General features: G+C 35.1%; 1 long non-coding RNA gene across 4 annotated transcripts in view; it reads left to right on the top strand.

The window, feature by feature from the left end:
* Positions 1 to 26,221, top strand: part of LOC119257617 (uncharacterized) — a 66,233-nt gene that overhangs the window by 10,092 nt on the left and 29,920 nt on the right. For 3 of the 4 annotated variants that reach the window (XR_005128086.2, XR_008553915.1, XR_005128084.2), the window contains exons 1-4: positions 14,915 to 15,091; positions 16,651 to 16,794; positions 21,586 to 21,674; positions 25,454 to 25,521. This is a non-coding gene — a long non-coding RNA (uncharacterized LOC119257617). Of the gene's footprint in view, positions 1 to 14,914; positions 15,092 to 16,650; positions 16,795 to 21,585; positions 21,675 to 25,453; positions 25,522 to 26,221 lie in introns of those variants that run through there. The other variant, XR_005128085.2, reaches the window with a different exon arrangement.

The following is a 26,221-nucleotide window of genomic DNA, read 5'->3' as shown; positions in this document are numbered from 1 at the left end:
ATTTTCTTCCTTAGTGGTACATATAATGATGTGCCTTATACTCAATGTCATCTAGTAAAATGTGCTAGTAGCATATGTTCATTGCACATTTTTAATTCATGTCACAATTGACCACTCATTTTATGTTTGGCATAATTTCTACAAAATTTATAGCCTGAGAGAGAGAATGAGGAGTGTGTGTGTGTGTGTTGTGTGTGTATTTGATGGAGATTTGCAAAATGTGAAAACCTCCAGAGATAGTAACAACCCAGAAAAGCGTAATAAACTCTCTAGCAACCATTGAATGGATCAGTAAAGCCCCTGTATTTTAGATAAACGAGTCTATAGAAAAATGCAGAGAAATTGAGGGTGAGGTATGGGGGTAGATGGAGGTAGAGAGAGAGAGAGGAAGAGGAAGAGAGAAGATGGGGGAAGAGAGAGAGAAAGAGAAAGAGAGAGGCATAATATGCAAATATATAGAAGTACAAATATAAGTATCTTCTATTTAAATTTGACAGGACTATGCAAAACTTCATTTTTTTCCCCTTAGTACTTTCTTTTTCAAAAGTTTACATTGAGTGATAACATAATTAGTTGAGTTGGAAAATGCCAAATGAAAATGAAAAATTTAACACATGCTGCATATGAATGTCTTCTCAGGAAATTCTTGTGGATTCTTTTTTCTTGTCAAGTGTATGTCAGTGATCCTACCTAAAGAAGGCAGACTATCAAACTTGTGGCACCAAAAATAATTAAAATATGCTCAGTTGTGCTCAAGAATTGCAGAAGAGAGAAGTAAAAAGTTTTGTGTTAAAAGAAAATTTAGGAGACTAATTCTTTAGTACACACATACACACAAAATCAAGTAGTTGCAAAGAAGCCTCTATATTGTCTTCCCACAAATGTTTCTCACAAAGCAGTTTATTATTTTACAAGTCACTATTAATCAAAGTAAGATATAACTTTCAGTAAGATATGACTATGACTCTCAAATGACTTAACCCAGTATAATATTGATTATTTATATATATTTCTTTCTGAAAAAATAGCAAGGTTTAAGAAATGTACATTTGTTCCTGTAGGTTGTAGAAAACTACAGTAAGTCAGAGGAACTGAAATGAGAGAAACAACTTGTTCTTCCTCTTCCCAATCAGATTAAGTGCCACCTATAAACTGCAAAAAAGTCACTTAGAGAAAATATTAAGTAAAAGTGATTTAATGGATGTGTTATTTTATTAGAAATAAGTGAGATCATATGTGTTTTCAACTCTTTCAAAAATTAATTTTATGATAATCAGTCAAAAATATATATATTTTTTTATTCAGAATAAAATTTTTGTGAAATCTTTTTCAACTTGTTAGGCTAACAACGGCCCAATTTATGTCAGTCAAATTTTGGAACTTTTACTTGGCAGTTCTGGGAACCAAATTAATCTTTAAATTGTAGTACCTGCACCTTAGCAGCCTGGATTTGTTGTCTAATATGTTATTGGACCCATTCCTTAAGCTGTTACTTTTCCATTTTTGAAGGGTAATGTTCTTAGCGAGTTCTGTATAATATAGACTAATGTTTGAACTTTCCATTCTCTATCTGCTCTACCGGGAACACAACCCTTAATCAGCAAAGTCTGCTTTTGACAATTGAAAACATAAACATAACAGATAGGATAATGATACATACAAATCAATTCAATTGATTTGAGCTTGCAATGTTGATGCATCATTTAGTTTTGCAGACAGGTATCCTTAGTCATATAGTACGGAAGCTATCTTTGGTTCCCAGAGAACTTTTTCTTAGAGCACTGGACCTCAAATACACTTAACATTACATTCATTTTAATAGTCAGTGGTGATGCTTGGATTTAAAGAGTGCTAAATTTCAGTTGTAATTTTCTCAGTAATTTTAAAGTGCTCTGTGATTTTCACCCTTGAAAGGAGGCAAGAACTATATCAGAGTCCTCACAAATCTTTCATATCCTGATATCGTACTCCCCCTTGAATCCACAGATCTTTTATTAAATTTCACTATGTCTCTGTAGGAAGTGTGAATAGTCATTGAAACTGTTTCTATGCCAGGATTTGAAAGCCAATACATTGAAAAATGTACCCAGTGTATGTTATATGAACACCAAACTCTCTGGCAATGAGAAGACTAATACGAGAGTATGACATAGTTAAATTTAGAAACAGGATTAAAAATAGTCCCTGGGTATTCTTTTCAAGGTTATTCAGAGACACATTCTCATAGTCTGTGGGATTCCATCCCAGTTGGATTTCCATCCCAGTTGGATACCATTTCACTTGTGGGATAGTCTTTTATCTTTTCAGCCTATTAAGAAATTTTGAAGATACACAAGATAACTAGCATTTATTAAGCATCTACTATATTCCTGTGATTATACTGAATTTTGGACACTAAGGGAATGATAGTAATTCCATTCCTAGTTACACTCTTTCTCATAAAAACTCTTGAATTTTACAAATGGAAAGATGCTTACAGGGGTTCAATAACTTGTTGAAAGTGATTACCACTTTTACCAAATTCAGTGTCAAATTCAGGCTTCAATTCCTTTGTTTTTAAAGCCTACATTCTCAAAAGAATATCAATGCAAACTTTTGGGAAAAAGATTGTGTCTTAATGTCTTCATTTATGAATTGCCGATAGTATTTATATCAGAGGATTGTTGTAAGAATATAATTAATGAATATATGTAAATTTTTGTAACAATAGTGCCTGGACATGGTAAGCATTCAAGAAACATTTGCATTTTTTGTTTAATGATAAAAATAATCATGTTGTTATATTGTAAAAGATAGTGACCTTTTATTTTTATCATATTCTATTATTATAAAAAACATTTAAAAATATAAACTATCCTCCCTTCCTCCTAACTTGCAACTACTATAAAATAGCCAAGTTTGACATATTTACGCCAAGTATTATTTAATAATTCTGAAACCTGTGACATAACATGTAAAATCAGCATGTCATAGAACATAATATGTAAAATCAGCATGTCATAGATAAGAATATTTCAAAAGCAACATCCACTAAAAAGTTTACTATTTGATCTTCAAACCATTATTTCATTTTTAAAATGCTTGTCATCTCAGAGAAAACGAGAAATAGAATATAAAGCATTGTGTGAAACTGTGCTGTTAATTGTTCCCACCAGGCAGATAATGTCCAGAGTTTCAGATACTGCTTATTTTTTAAGCCATTCCTAAAATCCTTTTCTTTTATATCTTTAATGTGCTGGGAAAATTGTGTTTGAGACTTCAGTCTGTTTTTTGATTGATTAGTAATGCATTATGTAGTAACAATTAATCAAAAGGCAATTTGACAGGAAACCTATTTTTAAAATGGTTGAGTTTTCAATAACACCTTGACAAAACAGCTTTTAAGGCTGAGATGATCCTGAGGTGAATGTGTACTTGTTATTCCCTTCTCCAGATCTTCTTTTCCCAGTGAGACAAATGGCATGCCAAGAGCTGACTACTCTTGCTGAAGTATTTTTGTAACTGACATCACTCAACCTCTCAAAATAGCAGTTTCTTCCAAGCTTACAATTAGTAGAAGCCATTTGGAGTCCACTGGTATCTTAGTAAGACGTCCCTGCAGGAGTTGGCTATTAAGAAGTTTGCTTTCAACTTAAATAAGGGACCAGGAAAATGAATAACTATAAGAAAGTGAAAATCAAAATCAACAAAAAACTATGAACCAGAGACACTTTTTGGGGGGCGGGGGCGGGAGGGGAGGGATTGGGGTCAGAATGGGGGGGCTGCAATTGTATGGGGAATATAACAATAAAATTTATTATTAAAAAAAAAAAGATAATGAAAGAAAAAAAAAAAGATAATTGCATGGTAATAAACTCATGCAATTTGCAGCAACATGGAGGGCGCTGAAGGGATCATGCTCTATAAAACAATTGTGCAAAGAGTTAGCACATGTAGCTTGGTGATGAAGCTCTCTAGGGAACTTTACCCAAGTTTGTGGTCTGTAACTCTAGAGCAATACAGTATCTTAGCTAAAAAAAAAAAATAAAAAAATAAAATAAAATATCATCCATATAATGTAAAATGCGAGCATCTGGAAATCGCTGCCGTGAACTAACTAGAGCCTTGTCAACATAAAACTGACACATAGTAGGAGAATTTGCCATGCCCTGAGGCAGCACCTTCCATTGATATCGCTGGGCAGGCTGTTCATTATTTAAAGAGGGCACCTTAAAGGCAAATCAAACAGTGTCCTGTAGAAAAATACAAGCATAGCCTCTCCCACAAAAAAAAAAAAAAAAAAAAAAAGTTTGCTTTCACTCTGCTGGCCCGGAAAAGTGTCCTGTTAATGTACTATTTAGTTATGGTAGTGTTTCAGAGGGTCAAGACTTAAATGAGTTATTCACCTAATAATAGTTGCCTTGAACTAGAGTAGAGTTGGTGCTATAATTACGGTATGGGAATCAGTGCTGTTCAACTGTTTTGAGTAGAGATGTAGTGGGATTTTCTTTCCTGATTTTCTTTTTATTTGGCTTCCTCAGTGAATCCATGTGACTAGTTGTGGTCAAAGGAGTCATAAAAAGAAGTAATATGGTTCACTTGTGGGCCAGAGCATTTAATTGACAGAGTGAGACCATCATGAACTGTCTTTCCTGCTGCCATAGTGATTGGCAGCTTTCCAGATAGTGGCTGCAACCTCCATCTGCCTAGTCTCTAAAAGACAATGAAGAGCGAAACCTTCAACTGATGTGCACTGGATTTACAGTGAGCATGACAATAAACATTTGTTGTGTTTGCCACTGAAATATTTAGGGTTGTTACCACAGCATGCTCAAGCCTATCCTGCTTAATACATACAATAAGAATTCAAAAGGAAAATTTGTGGCCATTTAAAGAAAAAGATGGGAAAGGCAAGGTTACATTTTTAGAAAGTTACATTTATAGTCTTTGATGATATACTTACACTTATTATGATAGACCAGAGTTTCTTTTATAGGAACTTAGATCCTAAAATTGGAGCCTTGTTTTATGAAGTCAATACCCGAGTAATTGCTATAAAGTACACACATATAATGAATTTTTATAATACCTTAAATTTTGCTTACTTTTAATTTAAATTATATTTTTTATTGGCGTAATCTTGGTTTACAATATTGTACTTAATCTAGGGGTATAGGTTCACACTTCTTTAGAATATGCTGCATACCATACCATACTCACCACCACAGCACCCATAATTTTCCATTGTAGTCTCTTGGCTCTCCCCTTTGTTCTCAACCCCCTTCCCTCTTTGGTAGCCTCGTTTCTGCAGCCGGATTTCTAGGATTTGTTTTGTTTTCATTTTGACTGATACTTTGTTTGAGTTTTATTTTAAATACACATGTGATTGTAGCTATTACATAGTTTTTAGAGTGATGACTAGGGTGCATTGCCTTATAAATCAATTATTTATGTCCACACAAAATAACATTCAAGTTATTAATTTTTCATGATAACCTATATTATAAAAATCTATATTTTCAAAATAAAAAAAATGAAGCATGATAATTAGGGACAAATAATATTTATGTAATATTCTATCTCTGCTAAGGGCACCAAATGATGGTTGCTCTTCTTGCTTTGATCAGTACTTCTCTTAAACAGCATTTCCTGTAATAACATAATTGTGTACCATTATCTGTCACATATCTAAATATTGCATAAATTATTTTGTATTTTTCCTACATATATTCTGCCTTGGTACTAAATCACCTATGTTTAGAACTCACTGTAAAAGCACTTTCTAAACCTCCTCTAACATTGAAGCTGGTGGAAAAGTCATAGTGCAGGCTGTTAGTCAGCTTCCCCTAATTTTGCAACTGGGTATCATTTCTATCTTGAACTAAGCTGTCAAGTTGCCACACTTTAACCTGATCTATGGTTAAGGGGTTCCACATGGAAATCACACTCAGTTTGTATAAATATTTTTCCATAGATTCAGATAAAGTTGAGTAGACATTAAAAATTTAAACCACCCACTCTTTTTTATGTATTTTGTTTTATATATTTTTCACATCATTTTTCATTTTTGTATGCTTTTTCATCTTGGTTCTAGTCCCCATACAATTCTCACCCCCCCTTATTTTGACTGTAATCCCTCTTACCCCCCCTTCCCCCCGTAGTATGTCTCTGGGTTATAGATGCTTGTTAATTTTGACTTTTACTTTATTGTCATTAGTCTTTCTCCTGGTCCCTTATTTAGGTTTTCTAAATTCCTGCTATGAGTGAGACCATTCGGTATTTTTCTTTTTCTTTTTCGCTTAATTCACTGAGCATGATCCCTTCCAGCTCTATCCATGTTGCTGCAAATTGCATGAGTTTATCTTTTTTGATTGCTAAGTAACATTCCATTGTGTATATGTACCACATCTTGATCCAGTCATCTATTTTTGGGCATTTGGGTTGTTTCTGTAGCTTAGTTATTGTAAATAATGCTGCTATAAACATAAGGGTGCAGGTGCCCTTTGGGATTACTGTTTCTGTGTCCTTTGGGTAAATACCTAGGAGTGGAATTGCTGGGTCATATGGAAGCTCCATCTTTAGCAGGTTGAGGAATCTCCACACAGATTTCCATAGTGGTTGGGCCAGTTTGCACTCCCACCAGCAGTGCAGAAGATTTCCTTTTTCTCCACCTCCTTGCCAACATTTGTTGTTGCTAGTTTTTTGTTTTTTTGTTTCAATATGTGTCATTCTCACTGGTGTAAGATGGTATCTCATTGTAGTTTTGATTTGCATTTCCCTGATTGCAAGTGATGCTGAACATTTTTTCATATGCCCGTTGGCCATTTGCATTTCCTCTTTGGAGAAGTTTCTTTTGAGCTTTTCTGCCCATTTTTTGACTGGATTATTTACTTTGTAAAACACCCACTCTTAAAGAGAAAAAATCTGGGGGAAAAAAAATCAAACAATTTTAATAAGACAAAGATAGAAGAATTTGTTTTGGGATCTACTATTTTCCTATTTTTATTTTTTGTTCTGAGTGTGTTAGGACCAATTGCCTATTTGTTTTCACATAGGTTTGTTTATTTGTGAGAGGATATTCTTCCCAAGTGGATGAAATTATGTAAACCGTGAGATTTGAATCCAAATTTTTAGTCAAACTATTTGTTTATTGTATATTTTATAACTTGCTTAGGGTAAATTTATGTTGAAGATACAATGGAGGTTGGTTTCCCAACATAAAAGTACTCTCTATTTTTGCTTTCTTGTGAAATTTACCCTGAAACATATTTTCCTTTATTCTTTCCAAATACATAAAGACACATATTTGGACAAAGAAACAAACTATTTCCAGAATATTAGTTAAAAGCTATTTTGAATTTGATTACTGCCTTTAAGTAAAACATACAGTTCTACCATAATGGACCCTCCAACACATACATTTTGAATGCAAGGGAAATTTTAAAAAATCTATTTTAGTTTGAAAAAAGGCAACAGAAAAAAAAACTGCATACACTAGCAGAAAGAAGCAAAAGCTATAATATTTTAATTTTTGTTTCTGAACCTTTCCCACATACCAATTATTATGTTGACACAAATTGAGACAAAAATTTTTGTGATTTCCCTTTGCTTGCAGATTGTATACCTACAAAAGCTCATTAAAATTCCCCCATTGGTCTCAGTTCTCTTCTTGAACTTCACAGTTATAATTAGTGACAATTTTTGTTTTTCTTATGTTCAGCCAAAATTTGCTTCTCAGAACCTCCACCTATTAATACTCCTGAAAGTCCCTGGGTTCTGGGAGTCAATAAAACTGGGGACCAAATCCATCATCTTTAGCAATATAGGTAACCTAGATGATAGTTTTGAGCCTTACTTTCCTTATCTTTAAATGGGAATAACAACATGTGTATTATGCCTGAATATGGAATATAACAAAACATTCAATAGTTCAGCTCATTCTACTCATTCCATTCCCCCTTCCTCAAGAAGTATCTGTTATCTTTTTTTTTAAAAAGATGTATTTATTTATTTACACAAGCATTGGGTACAGGCAGAAGCGCGGAGGGTGAAAGAGTTCATCAGAGCCAGAGCGGGGAGCAAAACAGGCAGAATGACGAAATACACTGCTAAGGGGAGCAGCGGGCGTGGCAGGAGAGGTCTGTGCGCCATGTGGGACCCTTGCTGGCCGCAGGGGATCGAACTGGTGCTGCAGAGGCTGCGGGCAGCTTCACAGCCCAGCGCTCAACCACTGTGCCACCAGGGGAGGCCCATGAAGTATCTGTTATCTTAAAGAAACAAAATGAAAATATTTATAACAATTAATGAATGGTACATCAGAGTGAATTTAAACATTAAATTGCTACTTTATTTAAATTTACATTTTCATTTGCAGTGCATATTATATATGTTGTGAATTTAATTTATAAGTCACTAGTTTCAAAACTGTTGTAACAGTCTTCCCTTCAACGCTTACATTTCCTTCTGTTCTTTCTTTGTTAACTACTACTCCTAAAGACATCCAGTCAATTACTGAATCCTATTGATTCTATTCCATTATTTTGGTACATAGGACCCCAAATTTTCTTTTTTCACTTCCTCTAGTGCAGGCCCTATTTTGTCTTGTCCTTACATGGACTATAGTTCCCACTCCCAACTGGTCTATTTGGCATGAATTATATCTTTTCTTTAATTCATTCTGTAGAGTGCAGCTTGGTATAATATTCTGGAGCAGAGCTCTGGTCAAGAAATCGCCTTGCTCAAGTACTATCAGTACTTCATAGTTCTTGGAAAATCAAGTCTAAACACCATTCACTTGGAAATTTATATTGTCTATGACCAAACTTCTCTGTGACTTACTCTAGTCTTACTCTTTAACACCCTGCTTAATAAGCCCTAAGATCCTGCAAAATTCAATACCTGCCGCTTTCCATCTACAATTTCCAACTCTTGCTTTAGAGCAAGAAAGAAGTATATGTATACAAAAAAGTATACAAGAAAGAAGTATATGTATACAAAATCTTACTTATACTTCTTTCTCATATGTGCTCCTCCAGCACTTTTGGGACATTTTAAAACACTTACAATCTTTTGTTCTGTTTTCATGAACATGTTTAATTTCTCCAGGTGTGTTATCAACTGCTTGAGAGTAGCCTTTACATCCAGCACCTTAGCTAGCAGAGTTTTAAACAAGTATATATAGAATACTTCTTTTGAAAACTCAAGAGATCACTATGAATTGGAAAAGGAGAGTTTGTTTCATAAAGGAGTGCAGTCTTTGAGTTTGGGCAGAAGAGAATTTAAGGAAAGTCTTTTCATGACAAAAGAATACATGATAAAAGGAAATCACCTTGAGAAAAGATTTGTATTGAGGTTAGAGTTGGAAATAAGTTCAAGTAATTATAAAGGACTCACTGTAGAGATCTTGTAAAAGCATAAGAGAGCTAGCAACAGTTCGTACTTTCACAGTTATCCGTAGTTATTGTACTATGGAAACTGACATTTTAATAATGTTGTTGAGAGACTGGTGTTATTTAATTGAATTGTATGTAATAATGTGATTGAGAAGACATGAAGAAAGTTTAAGATGGTAAAGTAAAAAGAATATTATATCAGAGGTCCTGAGACTAGTTAACGTTTAATTTCTGATAAGTTACGAGACCCTCAGTAATGATTTTTTTGCTGCCACAGTTACTATTGTGTAAAATTAGCAGATAAGATTCAATGATTTCTAGTCTTTTCCAGCTTTAAAATTCTAAGCTTATGAAGAAATTATGGGTACTCTGTTTTTGACCAATTAATTAGAAGAGTATAAAACACTTAAGGAAGACAGAAAATTAGATCAAAGATGATATAAAAACTGTATAGATATGGACAGGTAAAAATAGCTAATTTATGTAGATATGTATAATCATATAAATATAATTTTATAGTTCAGTGTGTACACCCTAATTTTGTCAGCTTATTATTTACTATTTAAATGCTAAAATCTTTATAGGACCTTAATACTCTGAAGGGATCATAACTGTTATGCAAACGCATGTAAAGGGGGCCCTGCAGTATGGTCTGTAGGGCAAATACTGGTGTTTTCTCATTGTTGCTAACGGACAAGAACCGTTAGTAAAACGTCGTAGGTTTACCAGCCTGTGCCAAAAGCCTGTTGTCAGTCCCTCCTTTTCGCATCTTCCAAGTTGAATGTCCAATCAGTAGGTCTCAGGGATCTAGGGCGGGCTACATCAGAAATGGATGTAAGGAAGTGCAAGAATGATCCCAGGATCCCGACACAATGATCCCCATCCTAGACTAGTAGCACTCTCTACCTGACCTCAGAAAGAAGAAAGAAGGAAGAAGCCTTAGTAACTGACCTCCAAAGAGGGAGAAGCGGAAAAGTTTTGAAGAGACTGGGAGGTGTGGCCTGCCTTCGGTCTTGTTACTGCAATTGTTTGGGAAGAGCACTGAAGGCTCCGGGCCTGCTGTCTCAAAGAGCTGTTTATTGGATCACTTGACCTTCTCATGCTGCTGCCTTTGCTATTGTCAGTTCCAACATAAGGTGCTTTCTAGCCGGACCTTCAGATTGTTGCTGCAGGCTACTGCAGCATTGTTTCGTGGCTGCGTCTGGGAGCTCCTCGAGCGGCCACTTGCTCCAGCCCTCATTGGTGGGATGGTGACATCTTGGAGAAATGGCCTTTGGTTTGGGACTTCTGAATGTTGTGGACAGTATCCAGGGTGAATAGCCAGCCACTTGTGGCCTCAGTAACTCTTTGTTTCCCCTGTTGTTTTTTTTTTTTAAGATTTATTTATTTATGCATACAAGTGAACTGGGGTACAGGCCAGAGGTGTAGGGGGGTGAGATGATTCACCAGAGACAGAGTGGGGAACAGAACAGGCAGATTGACTGAAATACACTTTTGAGGGGAGCAGTGGGAGAGTCAGGAGAGGTCTGCTGTGCCATGTGTGTAGCTTCCTGGCCGGGGATCTAACTGGTGCTGCAGTGGCTGTGGATAGCTTCATAGGTTGCATGTGCCACCAGGGAGGCCCATCTCCTGTTTGTTGAATGAACCCCATTATCGTTCCTCTCTGAACCTGAGTGGTTTTGCAATTGTGCTCACAGGTGAACTCACCTGTACTCAATTAGACACTGTCTTTGGATGGCCACAGTACCCAGAAAGCCCTGCTTCACCCCTATAAAACCATCGACAAATGAGTTTCCATATTTGATTTTAAATACTTCAAGAAAATTCGAAGTCTTTTGCTGGCTCAAATGGATCCAATTACCACTAATGACCCTGTTACAGTTTATTGAGTAGCTGCGATCAAGGTGCTTTTTTAAAACCTAAAGTAAAATTTTATGTAATTTCATGAAAACTCTTAGATAAAATGAATACAAATTACTGAAATCTGTTCCTACATATTTTTTTTTTAATTTGAAATTTATTGAGCACCTTCTGTGTGAAAAAGAATGTGCTAGACCCCACAGAGAAGACAAAGATAAGTAAGCCAGACTTTGATCTCAGGGGGAATACATTTTGCTAAGATACAACAAAGATGCAAAATAGACTAAACTTCTGAAGGTTCTAACACTCAGTAAATGATTGACAAATCAAAATATTGCAGAAGTTAGAATATAAGATGTACCGACATAGAGATTAAAAAGGCAGTGGTAACTAAATGTTTCAGGATACCACATAAAGTTTGTTAGGAAAGTTGTATTTGGGCCTTGCAGCTAAGTTCTTAATAAAATGACTCTTGGGAAGTCAGCAAAATTATGTATAATAAAAGACAAAGATCCCCCCAAAAATTTCAGAAAGGTATTTTAGCTAAATTAAATTTTGGAAATTGGGAACGACCTAGTCTGGCTATAAGGGTAGAAGAATAATGGAGAATGAAATTTGAAAGAAATATGTTTAAAAAATTTCTTCATTCTGTGAATAAGTTCAGAATTATTAAAGATTTTTAAGTAGGAAGGTAATATATAAGATCTCTGCTTTCTCTTTTAGCCCTTACACTTCAATTTGACTTAGGGTTATTCTTAAACAGCACTTTCAATCCTTACAAATTCATTCTCTGAAAATGCAAAACGAAACCAAATCCAAAAGATTATGTATGTCTTTTCATTTCTCACTAATTTGGTCAGCACTACATGACTTGGGTCAAGAATCAAATGGATTGTTTATTGAAGTTGTCATTCAGCCCTTAAAGGGGGTATTTAGGGAAGAAGTGCCACATGATAATAATTTGCGAACTTCGTATTCCAGCGTGTTTGAGTTTTATTGACATTATAATCACTAACAAAAAAGGCTTCTTTATTTTATTTTTTATATGCAGCAAAACTTTATTTTTAAATAATACAACTTTTATACCTTATCACCAAATTTTATATAGTATAATCAGCATTAGGTGATAGGGTCAGATAACCTATATTATACATGTAAGTGACATTGGTTGTTGGTAATTAAAAACAGGCCTCTTTAACATAATTTTATAATAGAACATGATAAAGTTATATTAGAGAAATATTTTTCTTTAACATATATAGAAAAGTTAGATTTCTATTGCTGACTGCTTCTTAACCTAAAGTTATGCTAGACAAAAATGTTATTGCCAATCATCACAGGGGAATGGTACATTTTCAGACATTGTCATTATTAAATAATTTATTTAAAAAAATCATACTAGGTGTTGTATCCATTTGGTTCTGGGAGATAAAATCTCAATGTAATCATGTTAATAATTCTATTACAGGTTAAATGTGTGTTTAATCTAAATTCTTATATGAACTGACAAATTCTGCCTAAATTTTTAACTTTAAATTTTTACTACAAGTGGATCATTTTACCTTACTGATCAAGAGTTTATTTCTCAAGCTGTGCAAATATATTTATAAAATTTAAAGTAATAAATATCTATTATATACTATGGAATGTTATTATCCCAATTCTTCATTCCTTCACAATTATTGAATTACATACTTGAATACTTGGCAAATAAATGTTGTATTGCATAGGCTGGGATAAGCCACTAGGGTAGATGGAGTATATATTTCCTATTTCATTGATTTGAGTTGGGCCATGGGACATGCTTTAGCCAATGGAATGTGAGCAACCATAGCTTGAACTACTAGTGGCTTTGAATGCTCTGAATTTGAGCTCTTGGGCTTCTGCAATTCACAAGGATGATAGGTTCTGAGTAAACTTTAGTCTCAGAGTGATGAAGAGGGTGGAACAAAGTTATTTGGAGTCTACCTAAACCTCAGTGATCCCAGTTGAGTTTGAAGAATGAGAAAAAAAAAAGATTAGTGTTTGCTTTTGTCAGTCACTAAGATTTTTGCAGTTGCTTATTATCTAGCATAAATGTAGTTGTCATTGATTAAAATGTATATTTTATAATATTTGGATGGCTGTGTTTTAGAAATAATGATATGAAATTAATGGTATTTTAAGACCATGTGATTTATTATAATAAATTAAATGTCCCAATATAGATTTGTTTAAGTAAGTGTACCAATATAGATTTGTTTAAGTAAGTGTAGCACAATTTTGGTTACAAAAAATGTAATCTCTGGAAAATCATTTTTATTTTTGTGAAGACTGTAAGAAAACTTCAAACTGAAAACATTAGACTACACAGTTTTTATATAGAAAAGCTGTAAATCATTTGAAAGTTTCTACTTCTCAAAAATGGAATCCTCGTACACTGTTGGCAGAAATATTGACCAGTCTGGCTCCTGTAAAAGACAACATAGAGGTTCCTCAAAATATTGAGGAAAATATAGGTATACAATACGATCCAGAAAATCTACTTTTTGGTACTTACCCAAAGAATGCAAAATCCTTAATTTGAAGGGATATATGTCCTCCTATGTTCATTGTAGCATTATTTACAATAGCCAACTGAAGAGGATATTCTTTTTTTTTAAGTATTTATTTATTTATACATACAAGAGCTGGGGTACAGGAGGCCAGAGGTGCAGAGGAGTGGGGGGAGGGGAGCTGTGAGAGGATTCACCAGAGACAGTTCAGAACAGAACAGGCAGACTGACTGAAATACGCTGCTGAGGGGAGCAGCGGGAGAGTCAGGAAAGGTACTAGCCATGTGGCTTGCTTCCTGGCCACCCCAGGATAGAACTCTTGCTGCAGAGGCTGCGATTTGCCTTCATAGTGCTGTGCTTAACCCCTTTGCGCCACCAGGGAGGCCCTGAAGGGGATATTCTTAATGAAATAAGTCAGAAGGAGAAAGACAAATAACAGATGATTGCACTCATATGTGGAATATAAAGAAACAAAACAAGTGATCGGATGAAATTAAGCTGAACAACAACAACAACAAAAAAAACCCTGGAAATATGACAGCATAACTGAGGCTAATAGTGGCGGATCATTAGGGGTGGAGAACAAAGTGGGTAGAGAGCCTGGTGCCCTATGATGGAGGACTATGGGTGATTAGGTAGTAAATGTGATGTGGAAACATGCATTTGGAGAGGTGTGAACCTATTTCCCTAAATCATAAACATTGTGAACCAATGTTGCTTCAATTAAAAAGAAAAATTACAAGAGAAAGAAATAGGTAATTGTCATGTGGAATTTCCCACACTCAGAATTTGACTGATTATATTCATGTGGTTTTACTGTGTTTCAAATAATTATTTTATTTCTATAAAAAAAAACATAGCATCTACTCCTCAGTATAACATTTTATAAATTTCTCCATATGTTAAAGCACAATATTTTAATTGCTTACTTTCTAAGATTATTCCTTGCCTCTACATGTTAATCTCTATAATTTAGTTTATTAGGGACTGTGATACAGAACATGAATTACTTTTGTCCTAATGGGGTCTTGCATGGAATAAGTGGCCAAAAGTTGTTACTGTGCACAAAAATTTTATAGGTATAAATATATATAGCATGGCACAGTTTCCAATGTCATATGAAGATTTGCTTAGGAATAATAGCTCCAATTGAATAAATACATAAAATTGAGCAAATGACTATAGTTCTTCAATTTCAGTGGATGGCCTGTACTATTCAAAGAAGCTCATCCAAAAAAGTTTTACCAAGAAAAATATATGTATGTAAAGTTGTGTAATTATAGAGAGAATATTTCCATTTCAGATGTCAAAGACCAAGAATTATGAGTAAGTAGATGAAAATACTTTTGTAAATAAATTGACCTATTTTATTTGGCCTACTTATTTAAAAAGGCAATTTTTTTTATATAAGATAGCAATTGCTGAACAATTAACATATTATTTCACCATCAGATAGGGAGAGATAATGGCTATTAAGACCATTTCCCTTCAGTGAAACTAAATCCATTTTCTACTTATTTGTCTATCAATTCAAAATAGACTATTAAATAGATGTTTTATTGTTAGGCATCTCTAATTCCAGTTTCTGAGTTTCAGGAAGAAAATCTTTCTGAAAGTATTTTGAATAGGTTCTTGGTGAAAGATTTTTAAGATTTTCACATTAAAATTGAGATATGATATAGAATTGATTTAACAAAAGCTGTTTAGTTATTTGATTAATTCTTGGATAGAAAAGATAGACATTTCGGTTTTTAAATTTTAAATTTACATTTCGGTATTATTTCCTTGATATTTGTTACTTTAGTTTTTCTTTTTGCAAGTCCAAAATAATGACTTCTGGCCATCTCCCAATTAAGCAGAGATGTTTATTCAATTTTGCAATTTTAAAAGAGAAGTCTTCAGGACCTGAAACAACATAATTAGGGACAAAGACGATAAACTCAATGAATGAATATAGAGTTGAAAAATAGAATCCAAAAAATTAAATGAACCGCATGTCAATGAAAACCTTTGTTATTTTCTGGCAGATATCTGGATAGACAGAAGCTTTCTCATGTATTGACAGAACTGTGGAAAGATCAATTAGTTCTATAGCTTTACCAACGTCTGTTCTTTCCCAAGAGTAATTCTAAACAACACTTACGCAAGCAGAAAGTTATTCACATTATGAAAAGCTTAGGAATTCTTTAACTTCGTCTTATACTGGGCTTTGTAAAGGCAGGCAGACAATGTTACAAACATCAGCTTTAAAAAAAAAAATCTACAGTACAGTGGGCCTGGTGTTTCACCCACACTATAAAGACCATAGCCAAGGTAATGGAGGAGAACTGCATGTACAGAAAGTTAAAACAGGAAAGCAGATGAGAAATATTAAAAATGTACATTTTAGATCATGTGTAAATTTGACAATTTATATAGTTCTTGCATTGTGCTGCGTTATTTTGGGTATAATAGTTATCTCCTCATCCATACTATCTTGCAACACGTTCTGTGTTTTATAGATCCTCTATAATTTTTAACAGTCACACTAATGCTGAATGCCAAAAAGTGATTATTAGTAAATTGATTAAGATCATAATTCATGTGTGATAGGATGATGCAATGTTAGAATGTTGAGATGCAAACAACACAACCACTAGGGATTCAAGCTTAGGCAACAGGAACAGTTTTAAGTCATGTCAACATTGTTTACTTATGCTAATTGTAATCTTGCTTTAACTTGTCAGTGGCTAAAATTTAAGTAAGACAATTTACATTTTTAATTTTTTTTTTCATTTAAGTATTTTGTGTGTACTTGTCTTTTATTGTCTTCTTTTCCTTTGGTTTTTATGCAAAAAGAAAAGATACGTTAAATGCTTTTGAAGAAATGTTTTCTTCACTTTTAGATACACATTTAAACCCCATGAAGAGATGATCATCTCTTTTGTCCCCACACTACAACTAAGATTTGAGAAGAAAGAACTATTGAAATTTAACACAAAATCATGAGAATTTCAGTCTTCATTTCCCCTCAACCTAGAAGGAGAAAGGTAAGTCAAATAGTCATAATGGCAAACAGTTTTCATTACTCCATGGCATTTCAAAGTTAGGGAAGAGAGGTGATACAGAGAACTTATCCTCTCTCTCTCTTTTTTTTAAGATTTATTTTTTATTTATCCAATAGCTGGGGTACAGGCTGGATGTGTGGGAGGGTGAGAGGATTCACCAGAGACAGAGTGGGGAGCAGAACAGGCAGATGGACCAAAAGCACTGCTGAGGGGACCAGTGGGTGTGACAGGAGAGGTCTACCGTGCCATGTGGGAATCTCCCTGGCCAGCCAGGAATTGAACAGGCGCTGCAGAGGCTGCAGACAGCTTCACAGCGCTGTGCTCAACCCGTTGTGCCACCGTGGAGGCCAGATTTATCCTCTCTTAAACTCATATTCCAAACGGGATATTGTTGTGGATTCTTCTGTGAATCACAATGTATTCCTAGGAAAATTCTTAGTAGGCCATTGACTTTGCTGTTCTGTGTATGTGTTATAACTTTATTTTCTTTATTATTTACTTTTTACAGAGGTATAATTGGCATGTAACATTTTATTCGTATCAGACATACAACATGATGGTTTGATATTAATACGCTTGTGCAGTAATCACCAGAGTAAGTGTAGTTTAACATCTGTCCCAGCATATAATTACCTTTTCCCCTCATACCATTGTTTCAGTCACAGATAATTAAGGAGGACTGTATCCCAGCCTATATCAGACTACTTCATTGAAGTTGACTGGGTATTGGAACCCACCTCTTTGGGGCCTATGGTGGGGGTAGTAATATCCTGTTATGACAAAGAAGGTAACTTAAGCTATGCTTTTCAGGTTGTGAATTATTTTACATAACTTTGTGATAAGAAGTAATCTTCACTGCATAGGGTGTTTGGGAGCATTACTGGAAAAGGGTATCATTTGACTAGATGTTAGGAATTTAGGAAAATTACTGCTAATAGTCCCTGGACTAAGATTTTTCTGTGTCAGTAATCATTGAAAATCTGCCACAATTTCAATGTATAGTAAGTGGAATATTGACTAACATTCTTTTGAATATGCAACTTATCTTTTGGCTCATTAGACTTAGGTCAGGGAAAGTGAGCATGTTTAGCACTAGGGAACTTTTCACACCTTATCTCTTTAAGTGCAATGGATCGTTTAATATCCAAACTGACATCACTCTATTTACATTGTCTAATCAGCAATATAATTTCAAAACAACAAGTTTGCAGCACAAATCATAGCATTGCAATTTAGCACACATTTTGTTAATACGCTTTGTTTCCCATAAAGTCTCATTTCTGCAGCCTAGTGTCAGCCATATATTACCAACCTAGAGTAAACCTCAAAAGCAAGAGGAAATAAAAGAGTAAAATTGCAATGTGACGTATGTTATTGGTTACCTACCAACAACCAGTCCCTTCTTCCTTCTTAATCAAGCTAATTTTGTTCAAGTTTGGGAACAATTGCACTCGGGAAGATGAGCCTCACTCCCAGCCCAGCATGTGAACATGAGTATAGGGCCTACTCTCTTCCCCTTTTCAGCAGGAATTCATTAAGAGTTTATATGGGACTGAGTTCTGGCCAATAGGACCTGAAAGAAAGTCTGTTGCAAGACTTCTGGGAAAGATTTCTTCCTGATAAAAGAAATATGCATGAGGAGAAAACACCACAATCTTATTTCCTTTCAGGCCTTTGGATGTTGTTATGAGGATTTAATGCATAGAGATGCTACTGCCTAGGGGCTGAGGATGAGCGAGATTGATGACATTCACAGCATGGCAAAGCCGAAGGTTAGAAAGAGCTTAGGTACTTTAAGGCATTGTTAGGCTGCTGAGCCAATTCTTAGATCTGCTTCTCTCTGGACTTCTTGCTGAATGTCATAATAAATGTCCTTATTGTTTAAGCCACATTTAGCACTCTTCTGTTACTTAGACAAAAGCATTCCGACTGATAAAAGAAGTTATTTAAGAGAATTCAGTTCATACCAGTGTGTTTGCTTCTCTCACTGGCAAAGTCTAAGAAAAGAAAGGACATTACTTGTATACTAATGAGCTTTTTGTAGATCTAGTTGGTAGTTTAGAGCTTGAGATGTATTTCTCCCATAGAGACATTATAAATGGTGCCCGGGTCCTCTAGGTAAGCCCATAAGGCCTATTTAATCCAATAATGCTTCCATACCTGTACAGTCTAGTAGAATTGAATCACCTCAATAAACAATGTTTCCTTTGGGACAAAAATGAATTCAGGGAGAAAATAAGTGAATTCAGAGATCCAGTTTGGCAAACCAGAAAATCATCACCCCAGTAGCAATAAAACTGAGTTTCCCTCTTCTTAAAGACTAGGCAGTGGGAACAGTTATTAATCCATTTTCCAAAGGGCAATGGCAATGCCTGCCACCTGGGAATCAGTGTCAGTGAGGTCAAAGGCTATGTAGGATCGAAGCTTGGCAAGGGGAAGGATTAAATGCTTTCTTCCCCTAGCTCTAAAGTTTATCTGTCTACTTCTATTTCTCAACTTGTACTATTTCTAATAAAATTTAACTCTTCCTCTTTTTTTCCTAAAGTATTCACAACTTGTGATATAGTCAGGCAGAGTTAACAATATGTTATATTGCTCCTTACTGGTTTCACTCTGAACACCAGATCTTTTGGTGCAAATGGTGAAAGAGTGGCCATTACTTAATGCATCTATATATAAACATACTGTGGGATCTGTTAAACTTAGGATCATGTGGCAAGACAGTCTTTAAATATTAAATTAATTTATGTTTTATTTTTACCAGTGGGCTTGGAAGATGTGACACATCTTGTTTACCTCCATCTAAGACTCAAGAAGATTGCCAGGTTTTGTGTTCCAGGTTCTGAACTCATTGCCTTGTCAAGTTTTTGACAAAGTGATTAAGTGGCAAGACCAAGTGCTGCAGTAGTCTGCCTCCCAAAAGACATCTCCCACTCCCACACTGCTCTTTGTTGGTTCATTTTCTCTTTAAACATAAACTTTAGGAAGAGAGGAGACAAATTAGGGAGAAGAGACTTCCAAGGAGTTTTAGGAAGTGAGGATGTAAAAATGCTGTCATTGAAAGAGAGAAATCTGATGCTGTTCCATCCTGAATCGTTGAGATATATAAAGATCTCCCTTGAGGTGATGCTGAGACATAAATTACTTCTTAAGATGAGTAATAGAACTTATTAAAATAGTTATAATAAAAGTAAATATAGTTGCCCACATATAAATTATATATAATAATATATAACTAGATTATTCCTGAGTACTTTTTCTAATTTTCTCCAGTTAATCACTAAGTCCTTGTGAATCTGAACATAATTTCTAGCATACCACACTTAAAAGTCTCCTTTATGCATAACCTAATATCATGTTCAGATCTTTGTGAAAGCTATACTAGTGGTCTATATTTGAGCTTCATGATTATGACTTCTGTCACTATTTCTACAGCCATAAACCAGGATGACTGTAGTTTTCATCCTTAAGGAATTCCACTAAACCCAATTCAACCCAGTTCAACCCAGTTCAAACCCAGTTTTCCTTAGGGGCTCTGAGATACTTGCAGAACTTAATGGAGAATTTCAATGGATTAGAGATACCTCTCTCCATTAAAAAGTTTTCCCTAATTTCAGATTTCAGGGAAAAGTGGTTAAGATTTTGCCTTCTTCATTCACCAAGTGTTCTTCATGCAAATTGGTATACACTCTTTTGAGGATCTGATTACTAAGAGTTAGGTGCAGCCTTGCTAAATCTAGGAAGATTTGTTCAGTTAGGAATGACTTTATGCCTTACATTTGCATAAATGTGTAACTGCACAAAGTAGAGAAGAATGGCCTTAAGATGACTTTTTTACCTCTGCCTAAACAGAGAAGCAGCTGGTACTCTGCTCAGTAAAACAAATTAAAGCCCTGCCTCACCAGGCATTCCAGGCACCCCATTACACAGATATTTTATTACTCACATCATCAAAGCAGTCTTTAAGTATTGAGTCTTTATCAATTGAATTCTATGGGAGGTTTTACTCTTCTCCATTATGTTCTCCCAAATGCTGGCTGGAGCTGTGTGATGCTACAATTCTCTGTCGTTTCATCCCCAGAAATCTTTGTCTGCTTTCTTTATACATGTTGTGGCTATAAGAGCAGTATTTTCAGGTCTCTTTGGTGGGGGAAAAACAAACAGAGAACAGCTGCCCACTGGGAAAAAATAAGAAGGTTATGACATTTCCTATATAACATATTATATACTCATTCCATTGTCACTCTTTCATATAGTCTCATTTTTTTTTATTTTTTTTTTATTTTATTTATTTTATTTGTTTGTTTTGTTTATACATGCACTGGGTACAGTCAGAAGCGCGGGAGGGTGAGAGAATTCACCAGAGCCAGAGTGGGGAGCAGAGCAGGCAGAAGGACTGAAGTACACTGCTGAGGGGAGCAGCGGGCTGCAGGAGAGGTCTGCGCGCCATGTGGGATCCTCCGCCGGTGGGTTTGTAACCCACAAGCAGTTGGGATTTTTGAGATTTTTCTAGAGCCTTTAATAAGTACAGTAAATATGCAAGTGGAGGTTGAATAAAAAGTTTTCCTGTTTTACTATTAATACTTTGCTTTGTACTTAAGCCTCTCCCTGAAAACCGAGAGACCCCTTAATTTTAATCTCTTTTGTCATATATATATATATATATATTAATGAATGTATTAAGGCTAGTGATAATTTTTGAGTACTGATGTTAGATGAATTTATGTCTCAGAATAAAACTTGACTGCTCCCTCTCTGGAAATTTTATTATAGCAGAGACAAAGAACCAATACTGTGAGGTGAAGAAATAAAAGGATGGCACAGTAGAACAAGTCTGGTTTGGGGATGTCATCTCTTTTCTGGTAAGAATAGTGATCTTGAACTTGGGAATTGGGCTAAGTGTATTAGAGGTTTAAACACTATTCTTCATCATGGTCTTCCTTGCTGCTGTTAACTGCCCTGTTATTGGGCGAACTGGGGCATAAGAATCAGTCATAGGAAGTTTTAATTGAGTGGAGCAAAAAAGAAATCAAGAGAGAAATTGCAAAGCCACAACAGAGGGGATTTCAGAGGATGAAAGTTCCTGTAGTCGCTGCTTTTCACAGATGAAACAGATGTTACCTCATAAGCAATTATGCAAAAAGTGTATACTTGGGCACGTAGACCCATCTGAAAATATCTAGGTATTATTTTGGCTGATACAGCTAATACAACTTGTAATGGTCAGGATTTTTAGTTCTAGACAACAGAACTCTAGTTAATGAAAGCTAAAAGATAATGGTAGCTCTCAAATCATTGGGAGAACTGAAAAAAGATTCAATACTGAATGCTATGATAACCCCCAAAACAATGCCATAGATATGGAGTACCCAGAGAGCTATTGCCTCTACTGTGATTAAAAATTTGCTGAACCAAGAAACTGCTTTTGTAACTATTTACTTTAGTGTGGCCACCGCTGAATCAAACTGTCAGTAACATGGAAGATCATTATAATGAATCTTTTACTGTAGTATGGATCCTTATACTAGAAATACATGCCAGTTTGCCCAAGTAGACCTAAACCATACCTTGAGGGGATCTCTGGAAAAAGTTTTTCCTTATTCTTCTATCCTTTGTATGTTGAATTGAAACAAGTATTGGTCAAGTTGCACTACCCTGTTCTGCCTCTCTGCTAACTTAGTAAACTCCCAAGTAATCTTTATTCAAAATGGAGGAAAGGATGAAAAAAATGTAACTAAAAAGACAGATAAACAAAACAAAGCAAGATCTAAAGTGACCTTCCATTATTCACATCCATTTGTACTGTTAACTTTTACATATTTAATCATTGCTTAGACTACTTAGTCTGGGAAAAACCAACCTCCATGTTGTGACAACACAAAACAAGTTATTCTTTGGAGAAGATAGAACCAACTTGCTCATATCAACTCGCTAGCCATGTGAGTGAGCTAACAGTGAAGTGGTCACCACCTTAGCTAAGTCTTACATGACTGTATCTTCAGCTAAAATTTGACTGTAACTGCAAAATTCTTTAAAATCCCAAGCCAGGTCTTTCTGAATTTTTGTGGAAATGGTGAAATAAATAAATGATTATTGGTACATGTCATTGATATTTTAAATCACTACACTTTGGGTTACACAGCTCAGGTATACAATATAAGCCTCTTAAATGGGTAAGTCAGGAAAACCTCTCTATGAAGACAATATTTGCTATCCCCTGATGGAGAAGTAACCAGTCATCTGACATTTAGGATCTAAAGTATCCTAAGCAGAAGTAGTTGTAGGTTATGGCTCTGAGGGAGAGGACAACTTGGATTTTCAAGGAAGTGAGGGAAAGTGAATGTGTGCAGAGCATAAAGGATGGGATGGAGGAGGATGAAGTGCAGAAAGGTAAGTAGAACCAAGCATTTTAAAATATTGTAGGTCATGGTAAGAATTTGGATTATTTTCCAAGTGAATTAGGAGTTTTTCAAAAGTTTTGATAATATTAGTGATGTGAGGGAGAATGGGAGGTATTATATACTCATTCAAGAAGTTTTGTTGTAACAGAGAATCAGCTACAGGGTCAAATGAGTTTTTTTTCTTTTTTATAAACATGTTCAATTAATACATGTTTATATGCTGATGGCAATAAAGGAGAAATTAACAGTGCAGTAGATCAAATGAATGCTTACAGGACAGTTGTCCTTAAACTGGCAATGGGAGAATTGGGAATTCCAAAAAGAGAGTTCATCAGTTGAAGCAGAGAAAGAGTAGGCCAAATACATAGGGACATTGGCAGTTACACCAGTAAATTCTGAGAAATAATTCTTAACCGTGGACTTAAAATATTCAGTAAGCTATATTGTTAGCAGATGTACTGTCCCACATGGTTTGTTGTTTCATTTATAGAGCACAAGCAGGGTAGATTTAGAATCATTCTCAAGAATCCTTAGATACTGTCAATGAACATTAGCTTCAAGTCACCAGTTTCAGCAGCACCTACCAACAGAGTCAACCTGTCTTTGAAACTTTGAAGCTAGTCACTGATGTCTCCATTCCAGTTATAAAAATCCTGGATGACATCTTCTTCCAATAGAAGACTGTTGCCTACTTTGGAAATCTGTTGTTTACTATAGCATGCTCATCAGTGATCTTTGCTATATCCTTTGGAACACTTGTAGCTTCTACACTTGCTGCTTCATCTTAAACCTTTATGCTACAGAGATGGCTTCTTTACTTAACCTTCATAAACCATCCCCTGCTGGCTTCAAACTTTTTCCTGCAGCTTTCTTACCTCTCTTAGTTTTCAAAATTTTTTTTAAAGATATATTTATTTTTATGCATGCAAGAGCTGTGGTACAGGCCAGAGGTGTGGGTGAGAGGATTCACCAGAGACAGAGTGGGGAACAGAACAGGCAGATTGACTGAAATACACTGCTGAGGGGAGTAGTGGGCAAGTCAGGAGAGGTCTGCTGTGCCATGTGGGTAGCTCCCTGGCCAACCGGGGATCGAACTCGTGCTGCAGAGGCTGCAAACAGCTTCATAGGTTGTGTCTTAACCCCTTGCACCACCAGGGAATCCCTCTCAGTTTTTGTACAATTGAAGGCAGTTGTGGCCTTGCTTTAAAATAGACGTTGGCTTAAGGGAATGTTGTGAATGGTTTGATATTCTACCCAGACCACTCAAATTTTCTCCATATCAGCAATAAGACCGTTTTATTTTCTAATTATTTGTGTGTTCACTGAAGTAACACTTTTAATTTCCTTCCAGAATTTTTAGTTTGCATTCTTAACTTAGCTAACTTTTTGGCATAAGAGGTCTAGTTTCAGCCTATCTCAATTTTTGACATGCCTTCCTCAATAAACTTAATCATTTCTAACTTGATTTGAGAGATGTTTGACTCTTCATTTGAACACTTAGCAGTCATTATAAGATTATTAATTGGTCTAATTTTAATATTGTTGTGTCTCAGGGAATATGGAGGCATAAGGAGAGGGAGAGAGACGGAGATCAATTGGTTGGTGGAATAATCAGAACACAGACAATTATTGACTAATTTTACTGGCTTATATATGTGTAGTTTGTGGTGTCCCAAAGCAATTATAGTTGTAACAGCCAGTGTCACTGATCACAGACCACCATGAGACATAAAAATAAGGAAAATTTTTGAAATGTTGCAAGAATTACCAAAATGTGACACAGAGACATGAGGTAAGCACATGCTGTTGGGAAAATGGCCTTGGTAGCCTTGTTAGATGCAGAGTTGCCTCAAACCCTTAATTTGTAAAAAGCAAAAAAAAAACAAAAAAAAACTGTAACATCTGAGAAACATAATAAAGTAAAACAAATGTGCTTATAGTGTAATATTCAGTGTGGTCTGTGCTTGTAGTGTAATGTTCAGTGTGATCTTTGATCATGACAAAGACTTGCATCCCTCAGACTTTATGTCTTACTTATTTGTGCAGTGGAACAAATATAGAACACATCTCACTCAGTTTTGAGGTAATTCAATACACTTTTACATGTGACATGCTTAGTGCAGTGCCTGGCACAAAATAAGTGTTTTATAAGTGATCCTTATTACTATGAATATATCTACTTCATATAATTTGAAAAGATTTAGACTTTTCAAATAAATTTTAATTTTATTTTAAACCAGGTATTTAGAAAGTAAATGTTCTGCCATGAACTGATTCCCACTCATAGAATTAATGACTTCGGAAACAGGTATGTGTGTGTATGCATATGCATATATTAATATTTGCACATTCCACTTGTTCTGTGTTCTCTAAAGGACTCAGACTTTGATTATGACATAACTTGCATTATGTTAATAAAATTTGTGTTAATGGTGGATCTAAAAGTGTTAAATCAGAATTAATCAACCCTCATAATCTAACATTGACTAATTTAATGGATATATTGTTCTACTGAAGCAAATCACATGAACATGAAGCAAATCACAAGAAATATCACCATTAAAAACCATCCTTACAAGTATAGTAAATGATTCAATCATATTTATGCGTTTATAATTGTTTCCCCCATTTTATGATGAACAGTTATGCATATGTACTCTTTTAAGCCTATCAAAAGCAATTTATTTAGATTTTTGAGGATTTCTTTTGAACACAATTATCTTGAGGAAGAAAGATAAGATTATTAAAGCTTTTAGAAGTTTATGCAAAAAAGAAATGGTGCCAAACTTGCTTTTTAATTTTTAGAGAGTTCCCCCCATATTTAAAGACTATATTAAGTAATTATTCATCTTGTAAGTTAAACTTTTTGATTCCTAGTAACATTATGCAAAACTTATTGTACCTATTTGCACATACACTATATTAGTGAATGGTTTCTTTTTCTCTGCCCAAATTGCCCAAGTGTGTCACAACATACAAAGGACATCTTAAATGTTACCAAAATGGAA

Source organism: Talpa occidentalis, unplaced genomic scaffold (genome assembly GCF_014898055.3).
Source record: "Talpa occidentalis isolate TD23 unplaced genomic scaffold, MPIMG_talOcc4v2.1 talOcc4.4, whole genome shotgun sequence".
Taxonomy (NCBI): Eukaryota; Metazoa; Chordata; class Mammalia; order Eulipotyphla; family Talpidae; genus Talpa; species Talpa occidentalis.
The sequence above is the reverse complement of the archived record's forward strand: the minus strand, read 5'-3'. Positions and strand labels throughout refer to the sequence as shown.